Raw genomic sequence first — 27,150 nt, 5'->3', positions numbered from 1 at the left:
AATCCCCTTAATTTCTATGTGTTCAACGAGGACATCTCCTTTTCATTCCTGATGTTGGTGAGGTTTTTTTCCTCTCATTTGTCTTGGTCAGCCTAGTCAAAGGTTTGTCAGTTTTACTGATCTTTTCCAAGACCCAACTTTCGGTTTCACACTTAATTTATGTCTGTTCTAATCTTCCTTTCCTTTTCTCTTTGCTTTGGGTTCAGTTTGTTCTTCTTTTTCTAGGTTCTGAAGGTAAAATCTTAGATTACTGATGTGAGATCTTTTGTAATATAGATGTTTAAAGCACTACATTTTGCTCTAAGCACTACTTAATGTACATCTCATAAATTTTGACATATTATGTTTTAATTTTTAATTCACTTCAAAATATTTGCTAACATCCTTTGTGATTTCTACTTTGATCTATGGACCATTTGGACTCATATTGCTTAATTTCCAAGTATCTGTGTATTTTCCCAGTGTCCTTCAGTTGTTGATTTCTAATTTAATTTCCTTGGGTTTTTTTAACATTTTTTATTGATTCATAATCATTTTACAGTGTTGTGTCAAATTCCAGTGTTCAGCACAAATTTCAGTCATTCATGGACATATACACACTCATTGTCACATTTTTTTCTCTGTGAGTTATCATAACATTTTGTGTATATTTTCCTGTGCTATATAGTGTAATCTTGTTTATCTATTCTACAATTTTGAAATCCCAGTCTATCCCTTCCCACCCTCCATCCCCCTGGCAACCACAAGTCTGTATTCTCTGTCTGTGAGTCTATTTTTGTCCTGTATTTACACCTTGTTTTTGTTTGTTTGTTTTTGTTTATATTTTTTAGATTCTACATATGAGTGATCTCATACGGTATTTTTCTTTCTCTTTCTGGCTTACTTCACTTAGAGTGACATTCTCCAGGAGCATCCATGTTGCTGCAAATGGCATTATGTTGTCGGTTTTTATGGCTGAGCAGTATGTCATTGTATAAATATACCACTCCTTCTTTATCCAGTCACCTGTTGATGGACATTTAGGCTGTTTCCATGTTTTGGCTATTGTAAATAGTGCTGCTATGAACATTGGGGTGCAGGTGTCATCCTGAAGTAGATTTCCTCCTGGATACAAGCCCAGGAGTGGGATTCCTGGGTCATATGGTAAGCCTATTCCTAGTCTTTTGAGGAATCTCCACACTGTTTTCCATAGTGGCTGCACCAAACTGCATTCCCACCAGCAGTGTAGGAGGGTTCCCCCTTCTCCACAGCCTCTCCAGCATTTGTCATTTGTGGATTTTTGAATGACGGCCATTCTGACTGTTGAGAGGTGATACCTCATTGTAGTTTTGATTTGCATTTCTCTGATAAATAGTGATATTGAGCATTTTTTCATGTGCTTTTTAATCATTTGTACGTCTTCCTTAGAGGATTGCTTGTTTAGGTCTTCTGCCCATTTTTGGATTGGGTTGTTTATTTTTTTCTTATTGAGTCGTATGAGCTGCTTATATATTTTGGAGATCAAGCCTTTGTCGGTTTCACTTGCAAAAATTTTCTCCCATTCCGTAGGTTGTCTTCTTGTTTTACTTCTGGTTTCCTTTGCTGTGCAGGAGCTTGTAAGTTTCATTAGGTCCCATTTGTTTATTCTTGCTTTGATTTCTTCTAGGAGAAAATTTTTGAAATGTATGTCAGATAATGTTTTGCCTATGTTTTCCTCTAGGAGGTTTATTGTATCTTGTCTTATGCTTAAGCCTTTAAAATAGCACCCAAAGTAATAAAATATCTGGGGATAAATCTAACCAAGGAGGTGAAAGAATTATACACAGAAAACTATAAACCATTGATGAAGGAAATTAAAGAAGACTTAAAAAATGGAAAGATATTTCATGCTCTTTGATTGGAAGAATCAATATTGTTAAAATGGTCACACTGCCCAAGGCAATCTACAGATTGAATGCAATCCCTATCAAATTACCCAGGACAGATTTCACAGAACTAGAACAAATCATAATAAAATTGATATGGAACCATCAAAGACCTAGAATTGCCAAAGCATTACTGAAGACAAAGAAAGAGGCTGGAGGAATAACTCTCCCAGACTTCAGACAATACTATAGAGCTACAGTCATCAAGACAGCATGGTATTGGTACCAAAACAGATATATAGACCAATGGAACAGAATAGAGAGCCCAGAAACAAACCCACAAACTTTTGGTCAACTCATCTTCGACAAAGGAGGCAAGAATATACAATGGAATAAAGACAGTCTCTTCAGCAAATGGTGTTGGGAAAACTGGACAGCAGCATGTAAAACAATGAAGCTAGAACACTCCCTTACACCATATACAAAAATCAACTCAAAATGGATTAAAGGTGACAGTCTCAACAACAACTTTGATGGAGTCATTGTTGTATCTCCTGGTGGAAACATTCCATCCTTTGGAAATAAGACCTACAGATCAGCAGAGTATAAGTGTGCAGAGACAGAAAGCAAAACTTTTGCTGGTGGATAACTAGGGTAATAGTAAGTTTCACCGCTTGATTCCTGGACCCATGAATTTTGTCTATAAAAGGAACAGCAACATATATCAGATGCTGATTTAGGGTATATATGAATTTCTGGAGAACATCCCTCAGCCCTGCTAAGTATCATCACCTTGATGGTGTTTGTAAATGAGTCTTCAAAACGCCATTACAGTTCTGTCAACCGAGGTTGCTCCAAGATGATGGGGAACATGATAAGACCAGTGAGTTCCATGAATATGGACCCCTTGCCACACTTCAAATAGTATAAAATGAGTTCCTTGATCAGAAGCAATGTTGTTTGGAACACATGGCAGTGGATAAGGAATTCTATAAGTTCACAGATGGTAGTTTTGGAGGAAGCACTGTGTGGGGGGGAGACAAATCCATATGTAATCTGTTTATTCCAGTAAGAATAAATGGCTGCCCACTCTATGATAGAAGTGGTTGCATGTAATCAACCTGCCACCAAATAACTGGCTTGTTCACCCTGGTGAATGGTGTCATATCAGAGACTCAGTGATGGTTTCTGTTGTTGACAGATTGAGCACTCAGCAGTGGGTATAGCCAAGTCATCCTTGGTGAGTGGAAGTCTATGTTGCTGAGCCCATGCATAAATTCCAACCCTATCATTATGGCCACTTTGTTCATGAGCCCCTTGAGCAATGACAGGAGTGGCTGAGGAAAGGGGCTGGCTGTTATCCACAGAATAGATCATCTTACCCACTTAACTATAAAAAAAAAATCCTCCTCTGTTAAGGAGATTCTTGGTGCTTCTCAGTGACTATTCACATGAGACAGAAATATCCTCAGTTTTCTGTGGGTTTTTTTTTCTGCCCATTCAAAGAGGCCTACCCACAGATGTCTTCCCCAGAACTCCTTCTCACCAATTTTTCAATCATGTTCCCTACAAGTCTTTGATCGCCCATCTAAACCATTGTCTACAGCCTATGAATTGACATACGCACTCTCATACCTCTGGCCATTTCTCCTTTAAAGTAAAAATGAACAACCAGTTACACTGCTCAAAAGTTCTGTCTAATGGCACTATTCCCCTTCATCATTGTCCTTCAGAAATGTAATGATGGAGCTGTCTACTATTAAGTGGTGCCTGCATATCAAACAGAACCATCTGTAAACGAGGTCCCAAATTTTCTCTTCCTCAGTCAACTGATTATAGAGAAATCCCCACAAGGCAATAGATGTAGGATGGAAAAAAGGAGGTAATAGATCAATAATGGAGGCTATAAGCATTTGAGCCATTTCTTCATTTAATTTACTTGTGCCTTCAGGGCCTCTCAAGCATAATCTCATATATCACTTTCATTTGAGAGTGGAGTGTTGCCATGCATAGCCAACATTATGGGTTGGTGAGTCAGGTAATAGCCACTTCAAGATGAGCATCTCAAGTCTCGTGGTAATTTTGTGGCCCGTGGTTAAGTGTTCAGCCTCTACCAAAGCCCAACAGCAAGCTAAAAGATATTTCTCCATAGGAGAGTAGTTATCTACAGAGGTTAGTAAGGCTTTGCTTCAAAATCCTAAGGGTATGCACTATGAGTTACCTATAAGGGCCTCCCAAAGGCTTCAAGTAGAATCCTTGTCTGCCACTGACAAATGCCACTTCAAGTGCCATTGGATCTGCTGGAACATATAGCACAAGTGGCAGAGCAGCTTGTACATCAGCCTAGACCCGTTGCAAAGCCTTCTGTTGTTCTGGACTCCATACAGAACTAGTGGCTTTTTAGGTTACTTGGGAAATGGATCAGAGTAGCACATCCAAATGAGAAACACTTTGCCTCCAAAATCCAAAGAGGTCCTCTAGGTATTGTGCCTCTTTTTTTGGTTGTGGAAGGGGCCAGATGCAGCAGCTTCACCGGGATACCTTCATATCACACCACTGCACCCTTAGGAATTTCACTGACATAGAAGCCCCTTGAATTTTTGTCAAATTTATTTCCCACCTTCTGACATGTAAGTGTATTTCCAATAAGTTTAGAATAGTTTCCGCTTCTAGCTCACTAGGTCCAATCAGCACAATGTCCTCAATGTAATGAACCAGTGTGGTGCCTTATAAAAGAGAAAGACAATCAAAATCCCTATAATTTAAAGTATGACAATAGGACTGGAGAATTGATAGACTCTTGCAGCAGGACATTATTGCTGGCTTTGCAAGCTGAAGCAAACTGCTTCTGGTGGTCTTTACTAACAGGTGTTGAGGGAAAAAAGCATTTCCCAGATCGATAGCTGCAATATCCCCAGATACTAAGGGAAGTATTAATTTGCTTAAGCAATAAAACCACATCTGGAACAGCAGCTGCAGTTGAAGTCACCACCTGGGTAAGTTTATGATACTCCATTGCCATTGTCTAAGATCCACCTGTCTTCTGCATAAGGTAAATATGTGAATTGAATGGGGGTGCGGTGGGAATCACCATTCCTGCATACTTCAAGTCATTGATGGTGGCACTAATCTCTGCAGTTCCTCTGTGAATGTGGTATTGCTTTTGATTTACTCTTTTCCTGGATGGAAGTAGTTTTAGTGGCCTCCACTTGGCCTTTCTTATCATACTAGCCATCAATGCACAGGTTAGGGAAGCAATGTGGGGATTCTACTACCAGTCACTGGCTATATCTGTTCCAAATATGCATTCCAGAACTGGAGGAATAACCACAAGATAGGTTTGAGGACCCACTGGATACACTGTGAGATGAACCTGAGCTAAAACTCCATTGATCACTTGATGTTTGTAAGTCCTTATTCTGACTAATGGAACACAGTGACATTTTGGGTCTCCTGCAATGACTGTCATTTCAAAGCTTATGTTCAGTAATTCCTGAAAATCTGATTATTTATTTAACCCCAGTGCCCTCTCTACTACTGGAAATAGAGTCGTTCGTGTATTTAAATCTAATAAGACTAGAGAAGCAACTCCAGAAACTCCAGAACCAATTCAGAAAAATTATCTTTAAGATTCTGTCCCTCTTGAATAATCTAAATTAGCCAGGGTTCTCTAGAGAAACAAGACCAATAGGACATGTATATATGTATAAAATTTTATATATATATATATATATATATATATATATATATATATATATATCCAATATATTTATAATAGATTTATCTTAAGGAATTGGCTCACACAATTGTGGGGACTGTCAATTCATAAATCCATAAGGCAGGCCATCAAGCTAGAAACTGCAGGAGGTGATGCTACAATCTTGATGCAGAATTCTTTCTCCTCCAGGAAACTTCAGGTTTGCTCTTAAGACTTTCAACTAATTGCTGAGGTCCACCCATATTATTGAGTGTAATCTCCTTTACCTCAAGTCAACCGATTGTAGATGTAAGCCACATCTATAAAAATAGCTTCACAGAAACATCTAAGATTAGTGTTTGGTTAAATAACTGGGTAGTGTAGTCCAGCCAAGTTGACAATTAAGATTAACCATCACAACACTCTATATTCCCTTTCCCTGCCTTCTTTTTCTCTAACTTATTTGTATATAACAGACTCTATATTTTTAGGCATTTGGGGTTTTGTCCTTTTCCCCCAACTTCGATGTAATCTCCAGAAGGTAGGAAATTTTGTCTACTTTGTTCACTCTTGTCATACACAGCTCTGAGAGTAGTGTCTGGCACATGAGGAGTACATAAATACTTGTGCATTAAACAAACTATTCGGAAAGTAATTTGGTAATATTAAGTAAAATTGAAGATAAGATAAAGAGATGGTTATTGCAACATATAGAATACTAAAAAGTTAGCAACTTGTCAGATGTCCATTAATGGTGGAATGGATTTTTTATATTATATTGTATTTCTACAATGAAATTCTCTTGTTCAGTGAAAATGAATTAAACTACACATAGAAACATAGGTAAATTTCAAAAACAAAATATTGAACTGAAAAAACAAGTTGCAAAATGACACGCACACTATGATACTGTAATTCAACAACATACAGGACAATACTACATAATATTTATGGATGCATAAGAACGTAAGGAGGTATATTCACTAATATAAGGGTACCTGTAAGTAGGAAAGGAGATTAATGAGATGGATGGGGAACTTTAATTTTATCCTTCTCTTCTTATTGTTTTAAAAACAGTGACCTCTGGAAACTGTAAAACTCCTAGAGGAAAACATAGGCAGATTACTCTTTGACATAAATCATAGCAATATTTTTTTGGATCTGTCTCCTAAAGCAAATAAAAGCAAAAACAAACAAATGGGACCTCATTAAACTTAAACAGTTCATACAAATCAATATCAAAAGGGAAAAAAAAACAAACAACTCAATTAAAAAATGGGCCGAAGAACTGAATAAACATTTTTCCAAAGAGAAAATGCAGGTGGATAACAGGCAGGTGAAAAGATACTCAACATCACTAATCATCAGGGAAATGCAAATCAGAACCACAATGAGATATCACCTCACACCTGTCAGAATGACTATCATTGAAAAGAACACAAATAACAAATGTTGGAGAATATGTAGAGAAAAGGGAACCTTTGTACACTATTAGCAGGAATGTAAATTGGTGCAGTCACTGTGGAAAACACTATGGAGGTTTCTCAAAAACAAAAACTAAAAATAGAACTACCATATGACCCAGCAGTTTCACTCCTGAGTATATATCTGAAAAAAAAACCCACTAATTCGAAAAGATACATGAACCCAAAATGTTCATAGCAGCATTATTTACAATAGCCAAGATATGGAAGCAATCTAAATTTCTGTCAACAGACAAATGGATAAAGAAAATGTGGTACATATGTACAGTAGAATACTACTCGGTCATAAAACAGAATGAGAATTTGCCAGTTTCAGCAATATGGATGGACTTGGAGGGCATTATGCTAAGTAAAATAAGTCAGAGACAGACAAATACTGTATGATATCACTTATATGTGGAATCTGAAAAATAAAACAAACTAGTGAATATAAAAAAAAGAAACAGATTCACAGATAACAGAGAACAAATCAGTAGTTATCAGTAGGGAAGGGAGGGAGCAATATGGGGTTTTGGGAGTTGGAGGTGCAAACTATTGGGTGTAAGATAGACTCAAGGATGTGTGTATGGTTTTTTTTTTTAATTTTTTTAATGGAGGTACTGGGGATTGAACCTAGAACCTCATGCATGCTAAGCATGTGCTCTACCACTGAGCCAAACCCACCTCCCCAAGGAAGTATTGTATGACACAGGGAATATAGTCAATATTTTACAATAACAGTAAATGAAAAGTAAACTTTAAAATTATATAAAAATAAAAAATTTAAAGACAGCAGTAGGATTTTTTGAAACTGGACAAACTGATCCTAAAGTTCTTATGAAAAAAAAGTTCCTAGCAGGAAAAGCCAGAAAAATTCTGAAAAAAAGAGTAATGAGAAAGAACTGGTCTTATGAGATTATTAAAATATATTATAAAGATACAGAAATTAAAACAGTTGTGTGGTATTGATATATGAATTAACTATACAAACCTTACCTCTTATCTGACAACTTCTCTCTATTTTGCTGTAACTTCCTAGTCTAAACCATTATTGTCTCTCACTTAAAGGGACTACTATATCCTTGTAAATGGTCTCCCTACTTCCTACTTGCACTCTGCCCACTCCTCCACCACAGTTCATTCTCCACACAACAGACAGAATGATCTTTTAAAAACTTAGACCATGTCACTACCTTGCTAGAAACCATAAACAGATAGACACATTAATGGGGAAAAAAAACAGAGTTCAGAAAGAGGTCCAAATACATTAAAAGACTGGTATCTGATAAAGGTAAATTTTCATATCAGCAGAGAAAAGATTAATTATTTAATAAATGGTGTTGGGACAACTAGCTAGTCATTTGAAAAAATAAAATTGAATCCTAGATTCACTCTTTAACCTAAAATGGATTTTTTAAATGTTATATTAAAAAATGAAGCCTTTCAAAACTAAGTTACTCCCTTGTGTGGGAAGGAACAGATAGTAACTCCATAGGAACACCAAGCAGGCCTCCAGGATATTGTTTATGTTCTATTTATTGATCTGGGTGCTGGTTACTCAAAAGTATTCAGTTTATGAAAACTCACTGAACCACATTTATGATATATGTGATAATGTGCACTTTTCTGTACATTGCATTTTAATTTAAAAAAATTTAAATAATCAAAATAATGAAGCTATAAGAAAAAGGATTGATGAATTTGACTATATAAAAATCATGATTTTTTATTTCTGCCTGGGAAAAATAATGTAAATAAAATCAAAGGCCAAATGAGAAACTGGAGGAAAGTTTGTAACACATATAGTAAAGAACTAATTTCCTTAACATGTAGTTAGTAAGGGAAATTACCAAAATAACTTAATAGGAAAATGGGTAAAACATATGAGTTAACACGCATAGTAAAGTATATACAAATGGTTTTAATACAGATGAAAATGTACACAATTTCATAATAACATTAATGCAATGGAAAATTACCAGGAGATAGATTTTCTTTTTTTTGCCTTTCAGATTTGCAAAGATTTTTTAAAATAACAACACAGTGTATTGTAAGAGGATAGAGAAACTGGCACTCTTGTGCACTGATGTCAAGACTATAATATTTATGGTATTCAGTTTGGTAATATCTAACAAAAATTTTAATGACATTCTGAGACCTAGCAACCCCTAAAGATCAATTCCAATGTATTCACAAAAGATATGGATAAGAATACTTGTAGCATCATTGTTAACAATGGTAAAATATTAGAAACAACTTAAATGTCCATTCATTAATAATCTAGTTAAATTTTTGTATGCTCATACTATAGAATACTACACAGTCATTAAAAATAACTAGACACTACTACTGACAGTACTTATACAGAAAGATCTCCATAAAAACAAGGTTTATTTTCAAATGGCTTAAAATAGTATGAATAGTATGGTGCTACCATTATACATTCCTAAGCCCCTGAGAGAATTACTGTTAAAATACTTCATGTAGGCAAAAAAATTTAAGGAAAAGTTTTTTCCTTACAGAAGAATGGCAGCTAATAAATGTAGAAGGATGATACAATTAGAAAATCATCACTTTGCAACCCCAATGTAATAACTGATTTAGGTAAGATCATCAAATGATGCTAAAATCATTGGATGAAAAATTGTTAGAGAAGAGTATATGCATAATGTCTGAAAGCATTATCCCACTGATAATTTACTAATTACAAAGGGAAAATTTGTTTTTGTCAATGGAGACATCCTAACCAAGTGTTCAAACTTCACACTACTATTATTAGGACAAGCTGACATTATAATGTGTCTCCTGATGTGATACAACATAAAGTACAGAACAACATCTATGAAGCATTTTGCCAGAAATTTTAACTATTTTTTTGCTGAGTAGTATTTCATGTAATAAAATACTGCAATTTGTTTATCCATTCCTCTGTTAATGGACACTTGGATTGTTTCTAGTGTTTGATTATTATGAATAAAGCTTCTGTGTCTTTTTTTTTTTGGCCATATCCTTTCTCTTTAAAACAGTGGCATGATTTAGTTTGTTTCCCCCTTTTCTCATTCTGTTCTGTCATGGCTGCAGACTGAGCTTTGGTGGGTGAGGATTAAGGCTCTAAGTGTTAATAAGTGGTGCCAGCTACCCATATAATGTTGCTTTTTACCTTATTCTGAATTATATTCATTGTAAGAGGATTATGGAGTGTGACTCACCTAGAGATGTATGTGACTTGTGTGCCATGCTTCTAAAACCCCCTTTCCCCTACCACAAGTTCTTGAATTGATTCTAATGATCCCTTATGTATATCCTGGTCCTGGTTGATTTCAAAGGCCCAACAGGTGATAGACTTTATTGGAAATCAGATCAAGAAGTGTGAGGGCTCTAAATATATGGGGGAATATGTCTCCTTTTAGGATTGAAGAGGCAAGAAAAAAAACCAATGAAATTACCACAAATTCAAACGAAAAAGTCAGAACAAAAAAATGCATTAGAAAAAGACTGTGGCAGTAATGCCTTAGCCTTGAGAATCGGGTTGGCACAGCAACAGCTTAAGGACCTTGGCAGCAGGCAGAGCAACTACAGTGTGTTTTAAATAAGTAGAGAACCACAACCCAGGAGACCATTTTAGCTTCAGAAATGTCAGAAAGCAAACCAGAGGATTATGAGGAAATGAAGGTTGAGAAGGCTTAAGATTTTAGAGGTCAAATTTGGCCTACATGAAAAGGAAAAGAAAGGTGTACCCCCAAAGATGTTTTCAGGCTTAAAAGCTTTTTGATATGAGGCTAGACAAGAGGAGGGTATATATTTTATTAGATCAAGGAAAATAACTCGGGTTAAAGAGATTTGACAAGGAAAAATTAGAGTAAACTGGAATGACCTTCCATTACCCCACCCCTCCCACAAAAGAGTCCAGATCCAGAAAATTATTGAGGTGCCCTCTGAAAACTGCAAAGTGTTATTAATAAGAGCAGATTACAATCCTTCTCTTGATGACAGCTTACAAAATATTCAGAAAAAAAATCACAAGCAGCGTAGGATACTTCAGGCATTATTTGGTGAGTTTCTAGTGACATAGTGCTTGTGGTTAGGGTAATAGGTATAGCCTGGGGCAGCGGGGAAGTTGCCCATGGCACTTAGGGCATTAGAGGTCTAAAAGAAGAGAAAAAATGAAATCACAAAAGTAGTATTTCAATATGTATGGGTCTGGTATGGGTTAGATAATGGAATGATGCAAAGATACCACCTGGAAGAAATTCCCTTACTCAGGGATATGAAGATGGGTAAGGAAGTTTTATTTAAACAGTGAATGCTTTCTGCAGACTGAGAACTTCTTTTCTTTATAGCTTTCGCTATGGGAAGGATCCCACAAGGCGAAACCTGAAGGAGTATGTTAAGAAGACAAACGTCAAGACCACAAAACAAAGAGAAAGGAAAAGGAAAGACAAAGACTCTATGATCCAGCAAATAGTGTTAGTCTTATTTATGGCACAGAAGACACAGGACCTTAAGAAATAATACACCACTGATGCTGGGGAGGGGGGAATGTTGAATGTTACACTACTGGTTACACAAGATCTAGAGAATTAAAAACCCAATGGAAGACACAGTTTTAGGAAAGAAGACATGACAGAGGACAGACTGGTGCTCACTGAGTGGTACAGCCTTTGTAATAAACAGCAGCAGCACCTTTGGTTTAGGAACTTGTTATTGGGTCATTTGTGAGGACAAGGGGTGAAACTTCCCTAAAAGACAGGTTTTGTAGCCCAAAGGAACTTAGAGCAGGCAATGACAACAGCAGCCACTGTGACACAAAGAAAAACCTTTGGGAGCTTGCTGAAGACACAGATATACATAGATAAGCAGGAGATTGAGACTGTGAGGACTGCTTGGCCATGAATTTTATTTGGAGAGCTACCTATTATAAACATGGGGTGCCTTCTCATACAAAGAAGTGGTTGAGATTGTTAGGAACACAGGAGTCATAAGGAAATGAAAATGAAAATACAGTTGACCTTTGAACAATACAGGGGTCAGAGGCACCAACACCCCTGTCCCCAACAGATGGGCAGGAAACCAGCAATTCTCATTGTTCCCAAATCCATGTTGCAGCTGTATTTCCACTAAGCATTGGTTGAGAGGACTGGGGCTCTCTTTCCCTAGCCAGCCTTAAATCATAGTATGGAAACTCTAACCTAGTCACGGCAGGCCAAATCACTTGTCCCCAGTCACCCTCACTACAGCTGACTTAAAGGATAGTTTCCAAATCAAGAGAGGTAAGACACACTCTGCTTGTTAAGCAGTCATGTCATTCTGAAACAGGCCACTTATTCCAAACCCAGCTCTGGAGCAGTGATACAGAGGTTTTTCCCAGGGAGAGAGGTTGTCTATAAGATCAGAGAACTCTCATGCTCTCCCAAGGGAACTGACTTTATTTGGAACACAGTGTAGAGAAGTTCAAGCCAAAGGGTGTTCTTGAAACACTGGACATTTTGGTGGTAAGCAATTAAGAAGAGGTTAGTAGCTTCATGAGAACAACAAGCAAAACTAATTATAGACCAACTTACTAGAGATAATGAGGGAAGGAGATAGATAAAAATAGTCCTATAGTCAAAACAAAACTCAAAAACTGGCCTCAGAAACTACCTCTGCAAAGGGGTCCAAGTTTAATTGGATCAGACTGAGGAGCAACTTATGCCACAGGGCATTGTCGAAAACAGCATGGCAATTAGCTGGCAATTAGTGGTGCCTCACAGCTCTGTGTCTTAACAACAAACATAGACAGCTTAATGGAGAGATCAGGGAAAGAGACAAAAAGATCCCTACTAAAACAACTGTCATCTCAGGGTGGCTGCATGCATGTCCAAAGTTGTGCTTTCTGAGGAATGACATTAGGGTCTGCACACAACAGGAGAAATAGACTTCACTAAAATAGTACAGCCATATCACCAAACAAATAAACATGCAAACAACAAAAATAAACCCTGAGTAAGGGAGAGTCAGTATGCATAGCTACTATAATATGTAATCTAAAATGTCCAGGTATTTATATATATATATATATATAACAGGCCCCCCCAAAAAAACAAGAAAATGTGGCCCATACACAGGGGAAAAAAAGCGGAAATTGAAGCTGCCAGTCAGAGGGCCTAGATGCCAGATTTTGACAACAAAGATCTCAGAGTTGCTATGATACTAAATATGTTCAAAGAAGTAGAGGAAATCTTGCTTAATAAATTGAAGAAAGGTATGATGACAGTGTCTCAATAAAAAGAAGATATCAATAAAAGATATAAATTAGTTTTAAAAATCAAAATTCTGGAGTTAAAAAGTATAATAAAAATTAAAAATTCACTAGAGGGGCTCTAGTAGACTTTAAAGAGTAGATTTGAACTGGTGAAAGAAAGAATTGGTGAACTTGAAAACAAATCAATGAAGATTATATAATCTTAATAATAAGAGGAAAAAGAATGGATAAATATGTACAGAGCCTCAGAACTGTGTACAACATTAAGTACACCAACATACGCATAAAGGGAGTACCAGAAGAAGAAGAGAGAAAAGAAGCACAAAAAACAATCAAATAAGAGATCAACCAAGATGGCAGAATAGAAGAACACTCCTAGTTCACCCTCTCCCACAAACTTACACCAAAACTCATATCCACAGACACACCCAGCAAACCAGAGCAAATGCTGAACTCCAAAAGAACATCGCACTCTTCAAAAGACAAAGACACCATGAATCTGGTAGGAGAAAAGGAAAAAAGAAAGAAAAAAAAGCAAAACAATGCGGGACCGGTCCTGTAGGGAGGAAGCTGCAAAGGAGGAATAGTGCTAGATTGATGCACCTCCCCTTCTCCAACAGAAAGGTCAGCGGGAAGGAGGGGGAACCGCCAAGGCTCAGATCTGTATGGAGCACGCCTTGGCCGACAGAACTAAATTAAATGGGCACAGAGTCTCCGCAACTCCCAGCCCTACAGGCAAAGTGGCAGGTGGGGGATGGGACAGGCTGCCCTGGCCCGGCAGAGGACTGGGGCAGGCAGCACAGAGGCAACCCCAGGGGACTGCAGGGTACTGTGTGCTGTGGAAGAGTATGTAGATAGGGCAAAACAACCTAGGCACTACATAAAACAACATGACTGATGTACCCTAGGGGGAAGGGTGCCATACCCCCAATCTACAAAAACCTGCCGAACCAGTTTTGAGAAGAGAGGTGGAGCTCAGCCACAGCTGCCATATCCTCCAGTGCTTAGCACCCAGGCAGGGGTGGGGTCGAAACCTAAATCCATACCTAAGGGCTTAGCAGCTTCAAAGGTCAGACGGAGACTTGTTTATAGCCTGAAGCAGATAGGATGATTCTACCCTGGTACCTCTGAGAACTCACGCCTCCCAAACAAACAAGGAACTGAATTTTGGCACAGAGTGGGGGAGGTCTGTTCCACTGTCTTCCCTGAGCCTGCCTATGGACAGCGGACCTGAGGTGGAGCAGGCAGCTGCACAGAGCAGAGGAGCGACTGGGACAGGGTGGGTGGCAACCTGCCTTTCCTGCAGAAGTGCAGCACCTGACCATGGTGCTAGGAGGGAGCATGACCTGCCCGACTACCTTGTGTGAGCACAGCATCTGACTGTAGAATCGGGAGGGTGTGTGACCCACCTACCCACTGTGTAAGAGCACAGCACCTGACCACAGTACGGGAGGGGGCATGACTGCTGACCAGCACTGGGAGCAGCACAGGCCGGGGCACAAACGGAGGGCCTGGAAGCAGTGAGCTGAATTCCCGGAGCAGGGTGAGGACAGAAAGACATCCCGATAACATCGTTAAGAGTGCACAGTCTCCAGGAGAACATATCAACTTTTTTTTCTTTATTTATTCTCTGTTCAATTAGCTATTACGTTCTAATTTTTTCTTTTTAAACAATTGTATATGTCTCCAGTTTTACTCATTTTTAAATATTTCTTTTAACATATTTTTATTATTATTATTATAATTTTTTTTAAATCCATATCATTTCATTTTTATTTCTCTTGGTTTTGATCTCCTGTTATTGATTATACTCAGGTTTCAAGTATTTTTTGTTCTTTTCAACATTTTTTAAGGTTTTCAGGAGACAATTCAACTCGATTGCTATTTTGCTTCAACTAGTTCTTCTATTATTGATTATACGCTGTTTCAAAACTTTTTTTCTCCCTTCTTTTAAAATTCTCTTTTTTTTAAGTTTTCTTCCTGCACAGACTTTGGATAGATAAATAAATAAATTCCTTAAGGACACAATAGATAACTGATACTCCATAAGCCACAGTGCCACAGAGATATGAGCAAGATGAAGAAGTTGAGGAACCACTCCCAATTAAAAGAACAATAGAAATCCACTGAAAGAACGATCAATGAAATAGACATTGATGTCCTACAAGATCAAGATTTCAAGAAAGGAGTGATCAAAGTACAGATGGAACTAAAAGAGATAATGTTTAGAGATATAAAATATGTCAAAAATGAAATTGAAGCTATAAAGAAGAGCCATATAGAATTGGTAAACTCATTTGCTGAGATGAGAGCAGATCTAAAGGCTGTACAATGCAGGCTAGATAATGCAGAGGAATGAATAAATGACCTAGAAGACAAGACAACAGAAAGCACCCAATAAGAATAGCAGACAGAAAAACAAATAAAAACCAATGAAAACAATATAAGGAACCTATGGGATAATATAAAGCATGCCAAACTACACATAATAGTGGTTCCAGAAGCGAAGAAAGAGCAAAGGTGATTGAAAAGGTATTTGAAGAAATCATGACTTAAAACTTTCCAATCCTAAAGAAGGAATCAGATATCCAAGTACAGAAAGCTCAGAGGGTATCAAACAGGAAGAACCCAAACAGACCTACACCAAGACATATTATAATCAAGACGACCAGGGTTAAGGATAAAGAAATGATCCTAAAGGCAGCAAGAGAAAAGCAAAATGAGTTACAAGGGAAACCCCATAAGACTCTCAGCGGATTTCTCTACACAAACACTACAGGCCAGAAGGGAGTGGCAATATATATTCAAAGTCCTGAATGAAAAAAAAATGCAGCCTAGGATACTTTATCCAGCAAAGTATCCTTTAGAATAGAAGGACAGTTAAAGAACTTCACAGACAAGCAAAAACTACCAGAGTTTAGCAACACCAAACCCATGCTAAGAGAAATATTGAAAGTTCTACACTAAATAGAAAAGAACCAAGATGTTACAGGAATGAGAAACTCATAACTGGAAAGATGATAACTATCATGAATTACAAATAAAATAACCAAGAAATTGTAAAAGAAGACATCTAATCATGAAGATGGGAGAGGAAAGCAAGAAAATACAGTTTCTTTTTTTCTTTTTAAATTTTTTTGTTCTCAGTAGGATGGGTTTGAGCTTATATTACTATCTGTTTAATAGAGACAGTTACAGTAATGGGTTAATAGACTTACAGAAAAGGGTAACCACAAGCCAAAAACTTACAAGGGAGTCACAAAAACTAAATAAAATCCAAGAAAATACAAAGGAAATTACAAAACCACAAAACAAAGAGAAAGGAACAAAGAGGAAATAGCAATTCAACTGGAAAACTAAGTTCAAAATGGCAATAAACACAAACCTATCAATAATTACTGTACATGTCAATGGACTTAATGTTTCAATCAAAAGACATAGAGTGGCAGATTGGATAATAAAGCAAGAACCTTCAATATGCTGCATACAAGAGACCCAATTTAGGGAGAAGGACACATATAGAGTGAGAGTGACAGGATGGAAAAGGATATTCCATGCAAATGGAAAAACCAAGAAAATATGTGTAGCAATACTAATTTTAGACAAAATACACTTTAAAACAAAGGCCACAAATAAAGATAAAGAAGGACATTTTATAATGATTCAAAGAGTAATACAAGATGAGGATATTACACTCATTAATATATATGAACCCAATATAGGAGCACCTAAGTACATAAAGCAATTACTAACAGAGATAAAGGGCATATTGATGGGAATACAATCATTGTCAGAGATTTTAACACCACATTAACATCACTAGACAGATTTTCCAGAGAGAAAATAAACAAGGCAACAAAGAAATTAAATAATATAATAGAAAAATTAGATTTGGTGGATATTTTCATAGCATTACACCCCCCAAAATAGGATATACATTCTTTTTAAGTGCACATGGAACATTTTCTAGGATTGATCATGTACTTGGGCATAAAAGAAGTCTCAGCAATTTTAAGAAGATATAAATAATACCAAGCACCTTTACTGACAACAATGCCATGAAAATAGAAATCAACTACAGAGAAACAAAGGAGAAAAAAAAGAAAGCATGGAGATTAAACAATATGCTACTAAAAAACCAATGGGTTAGTGATTAAATCAAAGTTGAAATTAAAAATTGCCTTGGGAAAAATGAAAATGAAAACACAACCACACAAAACTAATGGGATGCAGCAAAGGCAGTACTAACAGGGAAGTTTATAGGGATACAGGCCTTCCTCTAAAAAGAACAACCTCAAATAAACAATCTAACACTCCAGCTAAAAGAATTAGAAAAAGAAGAGCAAAAACAAGTGAGCAGAAGGAAGGAAATAATAAAGATCAGGGAGGAAATAAATAAAACAAAGAGTAAAAAAAAATAGAAAAATCAATCAAGCCAAAAGCTGGTTGTTTGAAAAAGTAAATAAAATTGACAAACCTCTGGCCAAACTCACAAAGAAGAAAAAAGAGAGAGCACAAATAAGCAAAATCAGAAAGGAAACCAGAGAAATTACAACAAATAACATAGAAATACAGAATATCATATGAGAATATTATGAAAAACTATATGGAACCAAACTGGATAACCTAGAGGAGATGGACAAGTTTCCAGAAACATACAGTACACGAAGGCTGAATCAAGAAGAAACTGACCACTTGAACAAACCGATCACTAGAAAGGAAATAGAAATAGCAAGTAAAAACCTCCCTACAAATAAAATTCCATGACCGGACAGCTTCACTCAGGAATTCTACCAAACATACAAGGAAGAACTCATACCAGTCCTTCTCAAACTACTCCAGATGATTGAAAAGGAGGGAATACTCCCAAACTCATTCTATGAAGCCACCATCACCCTGATACCAAAACCAGGCAAAGACACTACCAAAAAAGAGAATTACAGAGCAATATCAATGAAAATAGATGGAAAAATCCTTACCAAAATATAAGCAAATAGAATCCAACAGCACATAAAAAAGATTATACATCATGATCAAGTAGGGTTCATCCCAGGGACACAAGGGTGGTTCAACATATGCAAATCAATCAATGTAATACATCACATCAACAAGAGAAAGGACAAAAACCACATGATCATCTCAATCAATGCAGAAAAAGCTTTTGACAAAATTCAACACCCATTTATGATAAAAACTCTCACCAAAGTGGGTATAGAAGGAACATATTTCAACATAATAAAAGCTATATACGACAAATCTACAGCCAGCATAGTACTCAATGGTGAAAAACTCAAAAGCTTCTCACTAAAACCTGGGACAAGACAATGATGCCTACTATCACCACGCCTAGTCAACACAGTCTTGGAAGTCCTAGCCACAGCAATCAGGCAAGAGAGAGAAATAAAAGGGATCCAAATTGGAAAAGAAGAGGTAAAAGTGTCACTATATGCAGATGACATGATACCATATATAGAAAACCCTAAAAAGTCCACACAAAAACTACTAGAGCTAATCCAAGAATTCAGCAAGGTAGCAGGTTACAAGATTAATGTTCAAAAATCAGTTGCATTTCTTTACACTAATGAGGAATCAACAAAAAAGAAAGTAAAGAAACAATCCCCTTTAAAATAGCACTGAAAGTATATTTATTCAATGGAATACTTTTCAGCCATAAAAACTGACACAATAACACCATCTGAAGCAACATGGATGCTCCTGGAGAATGTCATTCTAAGTGAAGTAAGCCAGAAAGACAAAGAAAAATACCATAGGAGATTGGTCATATGTGGAATCTAAAAAACAAACAAGCAAATAAACATAGCATAAATATAAAATAGAAACAGATTCATAGACATAGAATACAAACTTGTGGTTGCCAAGAGGGCAGAGGGTGGGAAGGGAAAGATGGGATTTCAAACTTGTAGACTAGATAAACAAGATTATACTGTATAGCACAGGGAAATATACACAAGATCTTATGGTAGCTCACAAGAGAAAAAAATGTGACAATGAATATATATATGTTCATGTATAACTGAAAAAATGTTCTCTACACTGGAATTCACACAACATTGTAAAATGATTATAAATCAATAAAAAGTGTTAAAATATATATATATATATATATATATATAAGTAAAACGAGCTTTGTGATTCTTTCATCCCATAGCAGCTCAATAAGCTTTTACATTTATCCAGGAAATACTGAAAGCTCACACAATGAATACTTCATGTCAAAGTGCCAAAATTCCTTTGAGTTTTACAAATACAACTTATTTTCAGAAAACTATAACAGTGTCTATTCCAAGGAAATGCATTGGTGTGCCTGTCATGTCAAAACATGAAACAAGTATCTCAGATATGTAAATGCTTATAAGAATCAAGGGATACTTCATTATATAAAAGTCAATTATCTAAAAATAGATAAACCCTAATTACTTGTACAGCCAGTTTGGAAACTATTGAAAACAACAATAAACTAGTAACCAAGTTTATTTTATCCACCTACCTTAAATGTCTTGGACACCATACATATGCATATATGGGTATGTCAAAACCATGTGAGATGACTTGAATTTTTTATTTTTTACCTTCAGATTCTTCAAAAGAGAAGAGAAACTGATAAGGCTAGAAAGAGTTTATCTAGAAGAATATGAAGCTTGACAAATACCAATTCTAATAAGTTGAAATTTGACTACAAATAACAATTTATCTGTTCTTTTTGGCATACTTTCAGAGGACAGCAGCTGGGATCCACATATATCTGATTAGGTGGTATGCTTAGGAACAATGTATTATTTGGTAAGTCATCTATTATATGTTACACCTATTATATGTTGAATTAAAAAATAAACTTTTTGGCAATTTGTATCAATGACACTAGGAATTGATCATCTCTTCAATAAAAATAGTTTTGACATTTCAAAAAAATAAAATAAATAAAATAAAATAGCACCCAAAGTCATAAAATACCTAGGAGTAAATCTAACCAAGGAGGTGAAAGACTTATACACGTAGAACTATAAAACACTGATTAAGGAAGCTAAAGAAGACTTAAAAAATGGAAAGATAACCCATGCTCTTGGATTGGAAGAATCAATATTGTTAAAATAGTCACACTGCCCAAGGCAATCCTCAGATTTAATGCAATCCCTATCAAATTACCCAGGACATATTTCACAGAACTAGAACAAATCATAATAAAATTGATATGGAACCATCAAAGACCTAGAATTGCCAAAGCATTCCTGAAGAAAAAGAAAGAGGCTGAAGGAATAACTCTCCTAGACTTCAGACAATACTACAGAACTACAGTAATCAAAACAGCATGGTATTGGTATAAAAACAGACATATAGACCAATGGAACATAATAGAGAGCCCAGGAATGAACCCACAAAATTATGGTCAATTAATCGTTGACAAAGGAGGCAAGAACATACAATTGAATAAAGAAAGTATCTTCAGCAAATGGTGTTGGGAAAACTGGACAGCAGCATGTAAAACAATGAAGCTAGAACACTCCCTTACACCATACACAAAAATAAACTCAAAATGGATCAAAGACTTAAACATAAGACAAGATACAACAAACCTCCTTGAAGAAAATATAGGCAAAACATTATCTCACATACATCTCAAAAATGTTCTCCTAGGGCAGTCTACCCACACAATAGAAATAAAAGCAAGAATAAACAAACGGGACCTAATTAAACTTACAAGCTTCTGCACAGCAAAGAAAACCATAAACAAAACAAAACGACAACCTACAGAATGGGAGAAAATTTTTGCAAATGAAATTGACAAAGGCTTGATCTCCAGAATAGATGAACAGCTCATATGACTTCATAAGAAAAAAATGAACAACTCAATCCAAAAATGGGCAGAAGACCTAAACAAGCAATTTTCCAAGGAAGAAATACAAATGATCAATAGGCACATGGAAAAATGCTCAATATCACTAATTATCAGAGAAATGCAAGTCAAAACTACAATGAGATATCACTTCACACCAGTGAGAATGGCCATCATTCAACAGTCCACTAATGACAAATGCTGGAGAGGCTGTGGAGAAAAGGGAATCCTCCTACACTGCTACTGGGAATGCAGTTTGGTGTAGCCACTATGGAAAACAGTATGGAGATTCCTCAAAAGACTAGGAATAGACTAACCATACGACCCAGTAATCCCACTCCTCGGCATATATCCAGAAGGAACCCTACTTCAAAATGACACCTGCACCTCAATGTTCATAGCAGCATTATTTACAACAGCCAAGACATGGAAACAGCCTAAATGTCCATCAACAGATGACTGGATAAAGAAGAGGTGGTATATTTATACAATGGAATACTTTTCAGACATAAAAACTGACAATATAATGCCATTTGCAGCAACATGGATGTCCCTGGAGAATGTCATTCTAAGTGAAGTAATCCAGAAAGAGAAAGAAAAATACCATATGAGATTGCTCGTATGTGGAATCTAAAAAAAAGAAAAAAAAAGAACATAAATACAAAACAGAAACTGACTCATAGAAATACAATACAAACTTGTGGTTGCCAAGGGGGAGGTGGGTAGGAAGGGACAGACTGGGAGTTTGAAATTTGTAGATACTGACAGGCATATGTATAATAGATAAACAAGATTATACTGTATAGCACAGGGAAATATATACAGGATCTTGTCATAGCTTATAGCAAAAAAAATGCGACAACGAATATATGTTTGTTCATGTATAACTGAAAATTGTGCTCTACACTGGAAATTGATACAACATTGTAAACTGACTATAACTCAATTTAAGAAAACTAATTAAGACTATTTCTCTACCATAATCAAGAGTTTTGTTTTTGTTTCAAGAGTAAATGTTTAATTGCAATGCAAAAAAAATTTATCATATGATAAAAGAGTTGATCCATCAGGAAGAAAGAACAATAGTAAATATATATGCACCCCAACATCAGAGCCTCTAAATATATAAAGCAAAGATTAACAGGGATATTTAAGGGAGAAATAGCAATACAATAGGTAGGGAACTTCAGTCTTCCACTTTCAATAATGGCTAGATCATCCAGAAAGAAAAACAATAAGGAAACATTGGACCTGAAAAACACCTAAGATAAAATGATCCTAACACACATATTAAGAACATTCCATTCAACAGCAGAAGAAGAAATTCTTCTCAAGTGCACATGGAATATTTTTCAGGATAGATTGAATAGAGGTTCTGCAAAAAATTAAAAATAGCACAAACATGAAATAGCAATCCTACTTCTGGGTACATATCCAAAAGAAATATAATTATTATTTTGAAGACATGTCTGCACTCCCATGTTCATTGTAGCATTAATCACAGTAGCCAAAATATGGAAATAATCTAAATGTTTGTCAACGGATGAACAGATTAAGAAAATATGCTGTATATATATAATGAAATGTTGTTCAGCCTTTAAAAAGAAGGAAATCCTGCCATTTGCAACCATATGGATAAATCTGAAGGACATTATGATAAATGAAATAAGCCAGACACAGTAAGACAAATATCACATGATCTCAGTTATATGAGTATATTTTTAAAGTCAAACTCATAGTAACATAGAGTAAAATGTGGTTACCAGAGGTTGAAAGGTAAGGAAAGGGGACATATTGATCAAAGGGTAAAATTTTTCAATGATAAGATAAATAAGTTCTGGAGACCTAATGTGCAGAATGGTGACTGTTAATAATGATGTATTATATACTTGAAATTTGCTAAGAGGGTAAATCTCAAGTGTTCTTAGCACACAAATGAAAATGGTAGCCCTGGGGGGTAACCATATATCAAAACATTTCATTGTATACATTAAATATAAAAAATTTTTGTCAAAAATAAATACACAAAAATAAAAATAAAAGTCCTGTGGGTATAAAAAAAAAGTCAAACAAATAATATCTAAAATTTCTGAGATTTGATGAAGAACATTAATGTATACATCAAAGAAGCTCAAAAAACTGCAAGTAGGATAAATGCAGAGATCCACACCAAGACACATCATAGTATAAATATTGAAAGATAAAGATAAAATCTAGAAAGTAGCAAGAGAAAAATGACTTATTACATACAGAGAACCCCAGTAAGATTAATAGCTGACTAGTAATCTGAAACCATCGAGAACAGAAGCATAATATATTCAAAATGCTGAAGGAAAAAACTCTGTCAATCAGTAATTGTCTATCCAGCAAAGCTGTCTTACAAAAATGAAGACAAAATAGACATTCCCAGTAAGCAAAATCTGAGAGAATTTGTTGCTAGCTGACCTACCTTACAAGAAATACTAAGGGAAGTTCTTCAGGCTGGAAGTGACCCCAGACAAAATGAACTAATATGAACAGCTCTTGTGACTATAGATACAAAAATCCTTAAAAAAAAAACCTAGCAACTAGAAACTGGAATCCAGTGAGATATAGATAGATGATAGATAGATAGATAGATAGATAGACAGATAGATAGATAGATAGATAGATTATATACCACAACAAAGTAGGACTTATCCCCAAGAAATGCAAGGTTTTTTTCAATATGAAAATCAATGTAATATACCATATTGATAGAATAAAGGACAAAAAGTACATAATCCTTTCAATAGATGTGGGAATACATTTGACAAATTTGAATACACTTTGATGATAAAAACACTCAAGTATTTAGAAATGGGAGATTCCTCAATCAGATAGGGAATATCTACAAAATAACCCATAGGTACCATCATATGTAATAGTGAAAGGCTGAAAGATAATCCCCAAAGGTCAGGAACAAGAAAGGATGTCCCTTTTGTCACTCCTATGAAAAGCTGTACTGTAATTTCTTTCCAGGGCAATTAGGCAAGAAAATGAAATAAAAGACATGCAGACTGAAAAGGAAGAGGTAAAACTAATTCCATTTTCAGGTGACAATCTTGTATATAAAAGACACTAAAGCATATTCACCCCCCAAAGAAGAAAACCTAGAGCTAATAAATGAGTTAAACAATGTTGCAGGATACAAGATCAATACATAAAACCATTGTATTTCTCTACACTAACAATGAACAATCTGAAAATGAAATTAAGAAAATAATTCCTGTTACAATATCTTCAAACTGAACAAAGTATTTAGGAACAAATTTAACCAAAAAAGTGCAAGACTTGTACAATAAAAACTACAAAATGTTCTTGAAAAAAGTTAAAGACCTAAATATAGTAAGACAACAAATGTTCCTGAATTAAAAGACTTAAATATTAAGTGGCAATCTTCTCAAATTCAGCAAATTGCAGAAATCAACAAGTTGATCCAAAATGTATATAGCGAGTCAAGGGATTCAGAATAAACAAAATAATCTTGAAAAAAAAGAACAAAGTTGGAACACTCAGTGCTCCTAATTTCAAAATTTACTACAAACCTACAGTAATCAAGACAGTGTGGTACAAGCTTAAGGGTATAGATTTAGATCAGTGGAATAGAATTTAATGTCCAGAAATAAAGTCAAATTTATGGGCAGTTGATTTTTGACAAGTCAAGATAATTCAACAGGGGAAAACATGTCTTTTCAACCAATAAACTGGGACCACTAGATATACACATGAAAAAGAATGAAATTAGATCCTTTCCTCATATCTCACACAAAAAATAACTCAAATAGATGAAAGAGCTAGATGTAAGTGCTGAAACAATAAAGCTCTTAGAAGAAAATATAGGAATAAATCTTTGTGATCTTGAATTCAACAATGGTTTCTTAGACATGACATCAAAAATACAAGCAACAAAAGAAAAAAATAGATAAATTGGACTTACCAAAATTAAAAATGTCTGTGCTTCAAAGGACATTATTTAGAAAATAAAAGAAAACAATCCAGATAATGGGGAAAATATTTTCAAATCATACATTTGATAAGGAATTGTACCCAGAATATACAAAGGAGCACTTATAACTCAACAATAAAGACAAATAACCCAATTAAAAAACAGGCAAATAATCTGGATATTCTCCAAAGAAGATATACAAATAGCCAATACACACATGAAAAGATGCTCAACATCTTTAGTTTTCAGGGAAATGCTAATCAAAACCACAGTGAGATATACTTCTCACCCACTAAAATGCTATAATAAAAAGATATGGGCAATTACAAGTGTTAGTGAGGATGTGTACAAATCTGAAACTTCATATATTTCTGGTGGGATTGTAAAATGATGTGGACACTTGAGAAAACAATTTGGCAGTTCCTCAAAAAATAAAACAGAGAAGCACCATATGACCCAGCAATTCCAAGAGAAATGAAATTCCAGGAGAAATTAAAACATATGCCCACACAAAAATTTGTACACAATGTTCACAGCATCATTATTCATAATAGTGAAAAAAAGTGAAAACAACTAAATTGTCCATCAGCTGACAAGTGGATACACAATTTGTGGTATATCTATAGAATAGAATATTATTCTGCCATAAAAATGAATGAAGTGCTGATACATGCTACAAAATGGATGGACCTGGAAAGCATTGTGCTAATTAAAAGAATCTAGTCACAAAAGACCACATATTGTATGATTCCGTTTATATTAAACAAGTAAGCAAATTCACAAAGACAGAAAGCAGATTAATGGTTGCCTAAGTCTGGAGAAAGGGAGGGAGGAACAAGTAGAAGTGAACAGGCTAATTAGTATGAGGTTTCATACTAATCAGGGTGATGAAAATGTTCTGGAATTAGTGGTGATGGCTGCACAATTTTGTTGATGTACTAAAAACTACTGAACATTTTAAAAGGGTGAATTTTATGGTATGTGAGTTATATCCCAAGCTGTTAAAAACACACAAAAAATGAGGTGTCAACTGTGGTAGGCTAGACTCATACAGGCACTTCTTGTTCTGTGTGGCCCACTGTTGTCTGTGGCAGCTTAACCTAACAAATGCTCTTTCTAGTCTAAAAAAAAAAAAACCTGTGATAGGCTAAATAATGTTCCCCTTCTCTCAATGTGCCTATATCCTGTCCTAATCACTAAAACCTGTGACTGTTACCTAACACTGTAAAGCGGACTTCCCAGATGTAATCACGTTAAGGATCCTGAGCTAGGGAGATTATCCCAGATTATCTGTATGGACACAATACAATCACCAGGGTCCTTTTGAGAGGCTGAAGTATCATTTGAAAGAATGGGATGTGACAACAGAAGGAAAGATTGGAGTGATATGCTTTGAAGATGGAGGAAGAAACCAAGCAAGACCCATGGAATGTAGCTGGTCTCTAGAGAATGGAAATGGCAAAGGAATGGAGTTTCCCCTACAGTTTCCAGAAGGAATACAGTCCAGTTGATGCCTTGATTTTAGTCTTATAAGACTCATTCAAAACTTCTGGCTTCCGGAACTGTAAGATAAACAATTTTGTGTTGTTTTAAAGCACTTAGTTCATGGTAATTTGTACTGCAGCAATAGGAAACTAATACACTTCATATCCAATAGACAAATTGCTAAAACAAAAAATGTTAACCATACTAAATGGTTTTCTTAATTGAGGTATAGTTGATGTACAATCTTATATGTTTCAGGTGTACAACATAGTGATTCACGGTTTTTAAAGGTTTATTCAATTTATAGTTATTATAAAATATTGGCTATATTCCCTGTGTTGTACAAAATATCCTTGTAGCTTATTTATTTTATATATGGTAGTTTGTACCTCTTAATCCCCTACACCTATCTTGCCTTTCCCCACTTCCCTCTCCCCACTGGTTACCACTAGTTTGTTCTCTGTATCTGTGAGTCTATTTCCTTCTTATTATATTCACTAGTTTGTTGTATTTTTTTAGATTCCACATATAAGTGATATCATATGGTCTTTGTCTTTCTCTTTCTGACTTCACCTAGCATAATGCCCTCCAAGTCCATCCA

The 27,150-nt window shown here is 35.7% G+C and overlaps 1 long non-coding RNA gene across 1 annotated transcript in view; it reads right to left on the bottom strand.

The window, feature by feature from the left end:
• Positions 1-427: 427 nt before the first annotated feature.
• The window catches only part of LOC140691771 (uncharacterized), a 50,353-nt gene continuing 23,630 nt past the window's right edge, over positions 428-27,150 (bottom strand). The window contains exon 3 of the long non-coding RNA XR_012067442.1: positions 428-1,641. This is a non-coding gene — a long non-coding RNA (uncharacterized lncRNA). The remainder of the gene's footprint in view (positions 1,642-27,150) is intronic.

Source organism: Vicugna pacos, chromosome X, assembly GCF_048564905.1.
Source record: "Vicugna pacos chromosome X, VicPac4, whole genome shotgun sequence".
NCBI classification, from domain to species: Eukaryota; Metazoa; Chordata; class Mammalia; order Artiodactyla; family Camelidae; genus Vicugna; species Vicugna pacos.
This window is presented reverse-complemented; position numbering and strand designations above follow the sequence as displayed.